At 37.1% G+C, this 9,625-nt stretch overlaps 1 pseudogene; it reads left to right on the forward strand.

Moving 5' to 3' along the window:
• On the forward strand, positions 961–4,669 carry LOC8082300 (annotated as a pseudogene).

A 9,625-nucleotide genomic window follows, 5' to 3' on the forward strand; every position in this document is an offset into this window, starting at 1 on the left:
GAACCCTTGATTATGAGAAGAGGAAGTTGGACGGAAATCATGATTCGAAGACGTGGCATGCTTTTTTTATAAAGGAAGCTTTTATTAAAACCTCATAAGCAACATTGAGATGATACAAAGCCTTAGAGAGCAATAACTTCTGGCCTCTACCTAACACGAGACATGACCAAAAAAAGAGCTACAACCTAACATAATGTAGTGACTATCAATTTGTAAACTAGACCACCACCCATGTGACTTGGAGAAAAACAAAAATTCTTGACCACTTGCATGCAACTATTGTGATACCGCTACAACTGTATCTTATAAATCTGGCTTCTGTGGAATAGCCTAAGTAACCAAGTAGATAACATGGAGAAACAAACTTTTTCTTTATGGAAAAGTTAGCATTTTTTCTTACTTCTTTTGTTCCAAATTATTGAGAATTTAGTTTCTTCCTGATTAAGTGAAACCAATCTAATTTTGACTATGTAGAAAAGTACACCAATATGTACAACATTGAATTACTTACATTACATTATTATGGGATAGATGAAAGTTTGGAGTGACACATATGCCTTGCACTAGTGCAGCACAACCAAGCATCAAAAGAAAGCTAAGCACCTAATCAAGATACCTTCAATTTGTAACCATAGATCGACGACATAGACTTTCCGGGGGATTTTAGCTTTCTTGTAGATACTTCGTCATGTAATAAGTCCCACATGTTTTGGATCATTGGATCAACTCAAAACTTGTTAAACTATAATGGCATGCCACCTAATTAATTTAGGTTGAGAAATGAACTAACCCGCTAGGTAGTATGCAAAAAACACCTTTAGTTGCACACTTGCATGCATACTTACTGATTAGTGCAGAACCAGTAATTATATATAGCGGGGCCAGACAATCTCTCTCCCCCCTACCCCCCTATATATGTAGCGTACTCGGGCGGGTTCATAGGGGCAAGCAAAGAGAAAGATGAGGCGGCAGCAGCATCCGAGCTCGCCGACGACGCCGAGTAGGTTCAAGACGATTTGTGTCTTCTGCGGCAGCAGGCAAGGCAACAGGACGAGCTACCACGACGCCGCCATTGCCCTTGCCCAACAGTTGGTAATATATATAGTAATATAATTACTCTCCCCACCAAATACGATATACGATCGATCCAATGCAAGTAGATAGCTAGTTGTGGTTAGCATATGCAAAAAAGGCTTAGTTAGTTTATCCCGTTTCATTTCACTACGTACGTACGCCACAAGCAAAGCTTTGCCTGCGCCGTGTGCAGTAGTATATAGCATTATTTTCACATGCATCCACACGTCCATGACGAGGGCTCTCGGTCAATTCCATCCGAAGGAGCTAGCGCGCCTTCTTGTGCTCGCACGTAGCTAGCTTGGGCCTTGTTTACTTGCAAAATATTTTGCAAAATGTGAATAGTATCAATTTCGTTTGTATTTGACAAATATTGTCCAATCATATATTAACTAGACTCAAAAGATTCGTCTCGTCAATTCAGACCAAACTGTGCAATTAATTTTTATTTTCGTCTATATTTAATACTCCATGCATGCGTCTAAAAATTCAATGTGACAGAAAATTAAAAAATTTTACAAAATTTTTTAAACTAAACAAGGCCTTGATGTTGCCAAAACACGTGACGGTGCCGGACGATGTCGTGCGGCAACCATATAGCTGCATATGCAGAGGTACAGCGCGTGCTGCAACAACCTGCATGCATGCATGCGGTACGGTACGAGGAGTAGTACAGCAGAGTGCGTGCTCGCTTTGGACAGTCACACACACACGCACTGACACGAGCTGATGAGCATCCTGTACTACGCGATTTTTAGGTGCAGACTTTTTCTGTGGTAGGCCTTGTTTAGTTCACCCAAAAAACCAAAAAGTTTTCAAAATTCTCCGTCACATTCTTGCGACATATGCATGAAGCGTTAAATATAGATGAAAACAAAAACTAGTTTGTCTGTAAATCACGAGACGAAAACTTTTCATTTTGGAACTAGACAAGGCCGTAGTCTGCGCGCCTGGTGGCCAGTGTACTACGCGGTGCCATTTTTAGGTTAGGATGGGGTTATTTAGTTGGTAAAATTTTTATACAAATTCCTATTGTAGTATTTTTATTTGTATTTGATAATTGTTGTCTAACTATAAACCAACTAGACTTAAAAGATTCGTCTCGTAAATTACAGACAAACTATACACAATTAATTATTTTTTATTTATATTTAATGCTCTATATATATGTCGTAAGATTTGAAGCGCTTCTCTTACCCAAAAATGTTGTTGGGTTAGCCAGAACATCTGCCTTGTTGTTCGACTAGCTTCAGCTGTATTGAAGGGAAAAAATAAAACACACTGCACGCAATTAATAAAAGCTAACTAAAAAAGAGCAGGCCGGGTTATTTTTTCTTATAATATAAATAAAATGATTGTTCTAGTTTCTGAGTGGAGGCGGTCGGCGGTGGTGGACGCATTTTTGCATATGCAGGTGTCGAGAGGCATCGACCTGGTGTATGGCGGCGGCGGCATAGGCCTCATGGGGCTCGTCTCGTAGGCCGTCCACCAAGGCGGCAGGCGCGTCGTCGGGTACGTACGTGATGTGCGCACGACTACCATAATATACAGCATATATCGTGTGTGTTGTGTTAATCTAGTAGCTAATCGAGTACTGTTCGTGCATCCTTTTTCGTCTTCCTCCTGCAGAGTGATTCCCAGGACTTTGATGGCCACTCCTGAGGTATTACTATTATATGTATATATGTTTAATTTGCCGCAGCACACTATACATTTCATTTTTATTTATCTATTGGCATTGCTGTACTACGTGATTTGATTTTTCGACACTGCTGTTCTTGCTTCTGGCGTTTTTATATTATTAGATACTAGTAACAGGAACACATGATACATATACATGCATATATACAGAATTTGCTCCTGTGCACAATGCAATGCAAACCTTTTGTTAATTTTATCATGCATGTTGCTGTCTGCCTGCTGCCTTTTGTTCCGTCGTGTCGTCAGATAATCGGAGAGACGGCGGGGGAGGTGATTGCGGTGGCGGACATGCACCAAAGGAAGGCAGAGATGGAGAGGCAATCTGATGCGTTCATAGCCCTTCCCGGTGAGTACTAACTAGCTGTGCGTGCAAATGATAGTATCATACTTCCAAAAAATAATTTTAACTAAATATTATGGTATATAATTATTATCATCAGAAAGATTTTTAAATATAGTTTTTTAACAAATTTATTTGGAGATACAAATGTTGAACGCATTTTCTATAAATCTAGTTAAACTTTCGATATGAAAAACCAAAATAACAATTATTTTGGGACGAAGAAAGTACGAGGAGGCACAGTGGTCATGATTCATGAATCCCCGCGCCTTAATGACTATTGACCAAGACAGTTATGTTTGGCCTCGTTTAGTTCTTCTAAAAACTTTTCATCTATGACATCCAATGTTTTCCTAGAATGCTAAACGGTAAACAGTTGGTCACCTGTCGTTTAGCTATTATTCGGGTTAAATAGTCTATTAAACTGGTTAAATGGACTAATAAATAGATGATTAAACGAAAACGATGTACCACTATGTAGCGTTTACACGACATTTAAATAGTCTAAACGACCGTTTAGGCGAACAGTGATGACATCGAATCTTTGGGGATATGCATGAAGCATTAAATGTAGACGAAAATAAAAATTAATACCTATAAATCGCGAGGCAATTTTTTTAAGTCTAATTAGTTCATAATTAAACACTAATTGCTGAATAAAATGAAAATGTTGTAGTAACTAAATTCAAAAACTTTTTGGAACTAAACCAGACCTTAGTACTATGTATGACTCACAGTATGCACGTGTATACTATATGTTCCACGTGTTGTGCTGCCGGCCGGATGGACGACCGCCACACGTATAGTACATAGCAACAAATTAAATCCTACTCCGTATATGCTATAGCTGCTCCATAAAATGGTCATCGGAACTATATATAGTAGCTCTGACGTGCGTCGTACATGGCTGAACTAACCTGAGGACCGGTTTTTTTTCTTCAGGAGGATATGGAACACTGGAGGAGCTGCTTGAGATGATCACATGGGCGCAGTTAGGCATCCACCGTAAGCCGGTAATTAACAATCATATAGTGATATGCTGCATTCAGTATATATATAGCTAGACTAGATATGTATATATGTGCCTCGACAATATCTATATATATACATATATCAGCTTCTCGCTGTCATCATCGTCTTCAACAGGTTGGATTGCTGAACGTTGATGGCTACTACGACTCCCTGCTGGCGTTCATGGACCAGGCCGTGGAGGAAGGGTTCATCAGCTCCAGCGCTCGCGGCATCATAGTCCAGGCTCCCACGGCGCAGGACCTCATGGACAAACTTGAGGTAGCACCGTAGCACAGCGGCCTAGCTAGCGAGCTAGTAGGCACGCTAATTAACAAATCTTTCAGTCTGCAGATTATATTACAGCGTCCTGCCTGCTGCCCTCTGCATCGATCATCATTGACTAGACATACATATATTATACAACAGGAATGCGTCCCGTACTACGACAGAGTTGCCTTGGGGCTCAGCTGGGAGGCGAGGGTCGTCGTGGTCAAGGATGATGCAGGTGCTGATTCAGGGACGATCAGCGTTTCAGGCATATGAAGTTCGCATGGCGCAACTTAGAGCAACTCCGACCTAAGTCCCTAAATTAAGCTCTTAAATTTTTATTTACATGCTATGATAAAAAAAGTAGGAGCTCAAATTAAGACCCAACTCCAACCCACCTCCTAAACAAGTAGGATAGGGGTTCTAGATGTGAGTTGATTTTTTGAATCAAGTCCCTAGATTTAGAATAGGGACTTGTTTAGAAGGTGGGTTGGAGTTGCTCTTTAGATCGCTCAGAATGCTGTGTGTGCGCGCATGTACGGTTAATTCGTAGTCGTAGACTTGTACTGTACTAGCTAATACATGCATGCAGTACATGGGTGTTGTAGTGGTAAGAGGTAGCTTTGTTCAATTAGTCAACGTTTTTTAATGGAAGTTAATTATCGGTTTTGTCGATCAAAACCAAAGTTATTGTACTCCCGTCGTTTAATATAGTGTATTTAAAAATTTTTAAGACAAATTAAGATATAACCTAAAAGACATATGTACCCTAATCAGATACTATCATCAACGTATTAATAGTGATTAGTTGATAAATACAAAGTATTTCACGCAAAACTAGTTTTTGTTCTTTAAAATGCATTATATTTGAGGATAATTTTTTTAATATTAGAATGTACTATATTATAGGACGGAGGGAGTAGATCGCAAGGGCTATATATCAAGTAAGTTACTCAAAATATATTATAACATACCACTCTCTCTAAATCCACCAGGCCATATAAAAACAAATACAATACAAGTCACACATTTATTGCATACTCCCTCCTCTCCTGATTATAAGTCTATCTAACTTTTTCTAGATACATGTAAAAGCTTTTTGTCGATACAAGACAAACATTTATCTCTAGAATAAAATCTCATAATTCTCATAACATTATAAACAACGTCGAAATATGTTTTGAAAACTTTCCACAATGAAAACACGAGATGCAACCAACTTGAATGCATGCATAGTATGAATGCAAGACATATTTAGATAGAGATTATAATGGTCCATTCTTGTTGAGAAAGTGTGCAAGACATATTTCATCTCTTCGTGTTGAGAAAAATGGGTAAGACATATTTCATCACTAAATGTATATTCCATTCGTGTTGAGAAAGTGTGCAATACATATTTTATCATTAATTGTACGTTCCATTCGTGTTGAGAAAGTGTGTAAGGCATATTTTATCGTTAATTGTATGTTCCATTCGTGTTGTTTGTGTGTCATATTTTATGTGTGGAAAAATGTGCAAGACATATTTAGATAGAGATTATAATGGTCTATTCTTGTTGAGAAAGTGTGCAAGACATATTTCATCACTTCGTGTTGAGAAAAAATGGGCAAGACATATTTCATCACTAAATGTGTGTTCCATTCGTGTTGAGGACATAGGCGGAGCTCCCCATGCGGCAGGGTGGGGCAGCTGCCCCACCTACCGTCGGCGGGAAGCCCCTACTGCCCCTCACTTCTCCCTCAGGACGTCAGGCGTCGAACCAAGGCGTCGCGTGCGGCGTTCCAGCCGACGGCGCGACTGGAATGTGATTTTGGGAGAGGGCCGAGGACACTCGAACTATGATGACCGACGACAACAACCCCGTCACTGTACCGCGCCGCCGGTGCTCCTTGCTGCTGCCACGGTGCCGCCCGGCGGAGCCCCATGGCCTTGGCGGCTTGGCCCTTGCTGCTAACTGCCAGACGCCGACAGCCCGACACCGACGCCCCTTGCTGCTGGGGTGCTGGCTTGCTGCCGGGCTGCCGGCTACTGCTCAGCGCAGGCGCAGGGGCAGGGGCAAAGGTAGCAGCCAGCAGGATATTGAGGAGAACTGGACAGAGAGGATGGTGAAGGCAGGAAATGGCCATGGCTGAGGGAACACCTAACATTCATATGCGTTCATACGATGCTATAAAAAATTGTAGTCTGCCCCACCTAACTTTTCGTCCGAGCTCCGCCACTGGTTGAGGAAGTGTGCAAAACATATTTCATCATTAATTGTATGTTGCATTCGTGTTGCTTGCATGACATATTTTATCTGTGGAAAAATGTGCAAGACATATTTAGATAGAGATTACAATGGTCCATTCTTGTTGAGAAAGTGTGCAAGACATATTTCATCACTAAATGTATGTTCCATTCGTGTTGAGAAAGTGTGCAAGACATATTTCATCATTAATTATATGTTGCATTCGTGTTGCTTGCATGTCATATTTTATCAGTGGAAAAATGCGCAAGACATATTTAGATAGAGATTATAATGGTTTTTAGAATTTTCTACATCTTCATATTTTCTTATTTTTTTCTGAAGCTAAATCCAAAAGTTTCAAATTTCTAGGGATATTTTTATGATATTTGAATATTTTATTTGGCTTTGTTGTATCATAATCTCTAGGATTTTCTCAGTAATCTTATAGATGCTTTTTATCAAAAAAAAAACTTATCATGTATTTACATATTTCTTTTACCTGTCAGTCCTTGTTTGGATGGGCTAGCGCTGAAAGTTAGATGGCTACCAAATAGCCGTAGTTATATTATATAGATATAAATATGGATATAAAAGAACTCAGAAGAAAAAAAAAGACCACTGCCATAGTTTAGAAAGTCTAAAGTGATTTAATTCGCAAGGAAAAAAGTTTTTTTAAGGAAAATTCGCAAGAAAAAAAGTGACTCTTTTATCCAGGGCGAACGGGCCTGTAAGTGCTTCAACTCGTACTTGTTAGTTCCATGGCGGGATTCTTCCCGTCCGAACGTTCGGACGGGAACGTTCCGCCGATGTTTCCCGCGCGGTAGCTTTCCCGCATGCGCCGTCGATGTTTCCCGCGTGAGCTGTGGTTGGGAGTTGCTGTTTCCGCTGCGGACGGAAGCCACCGCGGCTTGCCCGTATGACAGTTTCGATTCCCCAGCGTATAGGTAAGTATACGTATGCTTTTTTTTCTTTTGTTTTTTCTTTTTTTCTCTTATTTTCTTTTCAAGTTTTTTTCTGTTCATGCTTTATTTTTTTTATTTATATTTCTTTTTCGTTTTATATGATTTTAATTTTCATCTCATCTTTTACTTTTTATGTTTCTTTTTCTCGTTTTTCTTTTCTTTCCTTATTATTTTTATTTACTTCTTTAAATTTATTTCTTTCTAGTTCACGTGACTTTTATTATTCTATTTATTTTTATAGTGTTGCTGCTTTTTTTTGTTTAATGTTATTTTATTTTGTATTGTATTATTTTTCTCTTTTTTCTTTCTCTTTTTCTTCTCGTGCTTCATTTTTTATTTTATTTGTTTTTTTGCTTATGTGATTTTTATTATTCTTTTATTTTTTATGTTTATATGTTTCTTTTTTACTTTCCTTTCTTTTCTTATTATTTTTAATTTCTTTTCTCTGAGTTTTTCAATTTTTTTATTTCATGTGATTTTTCATTATTCTTTGTAATTTTTTGTCCTTATTTAAGTTATTCACTTGTTTTATGTGCTTTATGTATTTATCATTTGTTAATCATGTTTCTAACAAATTATGTGTATTTAAGTTATTCTATGTATTTCATGTAATTTGTTGTTTTACTCTAACAAATTATTTTAATGATTTATTTTTTACTTTTTTATTTTTTCTTATATATATGTGATGTTTACGTATTATACATTTGATGTACATATAGTATACATGTGAAGTTTTATGATGTATTTAGTGATGTTCGCATTATATATATATATATTGAGAAAAAGTATTTTGTCTTTGGCCTTCCACTTCCTGCGCTAAACGGCTTCACATGCGATGCAGCTTGCCTGGTGCGGGGCGGATCACAAGCCTGAGCGTTTAATTGGCGAGGGAGCGGGAAAGCTAATGAATGGGTGGGAAAACTACCCGCGCGGGGTTTCCGCGGAAATCTTTCCGTCCGAATATTCGGACAGAAGACACCGTCCGACGATTCCCGCGCATGGTTCCCACATGAGCTTCCTGCGTGACATGTTCCGATTCCCACCCATGGTTCCCGCGCGAGCTTCCTCCGTGACGGGTTCCAGCCTTCCAGGTAAGTATGTCTTCTTTATATTTTTCTTTTGTTTTTCTTTTTGTTTTATTTCCTTTGTTTTTATTTTTATTTTCTTTCCTTCTTATTTTTTTGTTTTTAGTTTTCTTTTCTTTTCCGCTCATTGTTATTTACTTTTCTTTTTTATCTTTTTATTTTCTTTGTATATTTTATTATTTAATTTGTTTTCTTTTCTTTTTTTTTCTTATTTCCTATATATTAGTTTCTATTTTTTGTTTTATAATCTTTTTTCTTTCCTAACTTTTTTCTTTTCCTATTCTTTCTGTCTTTATGTTTCTTTTTTTTTCTTCTTTTTTCTTAATGTTTTCTATATATATTTTATTTCTCCTTGTTTTGTTTACCCTATTTAATTGTTTTGTTTTTCATGTTTACTTTTTCATTTTTTTTATTTTCGCGACATGCTATGTTTACTTTTTAGTTTCTTTTTTTTCATCTTTCTGCTCGCACATGTAATGTTCTATTTGTTATATTTTCTTTTTTCTTTTAATTTCTTTTCTTTTGTTTGTTTTCTAATTATGTTTTTATTCAATTCATGTTTTTTCTTTTTTTGTCTTTTCTTTTTCCTTTTTGTGGTTCATTTATTTATTTTTGTTTTTTATTTTATTTTTTATGTGTTTATTATTATTTTTATATTTTTATATCTTTTACCTTTCTTTTATTTCTTATTTCTTTTATTTTTTTTATATTATCTTTTACGATGTTCTATATTGTTTTTCATGTTCATGTAGTGATTTTTTTTTTATGTTTATGTCTTATACATGCGATGTTGTGTGATGTTTTCTTTGTGTTCACGTGATATACATGTAATGTTCCAAATATGTGATGTTTTCATAGTATACATGTGATGTTTTATGTTATTTTTTGTGATGTTCACACAATGTATTGTAATGTTCTATGATATATTTAGTGATGTTTACGTAATATATATGTGATG

This window comes from Sorghum bicolor, chromosome 1 (genome assembly GCF_000003195.3).
Source record: "Sorghum bicolor cultivar BTx623 chromosome 1, Sorghum_bicolor_NCBIv3, whole genome shotgun sequence".
NCBI classification, from domain to species: domain Eukaryota; kingdom Viridiplantae; phylum Streptophyta; class Magnoliopsida; order Poales; family Poaceae; genus Sorghum; species Sorghum bicolor.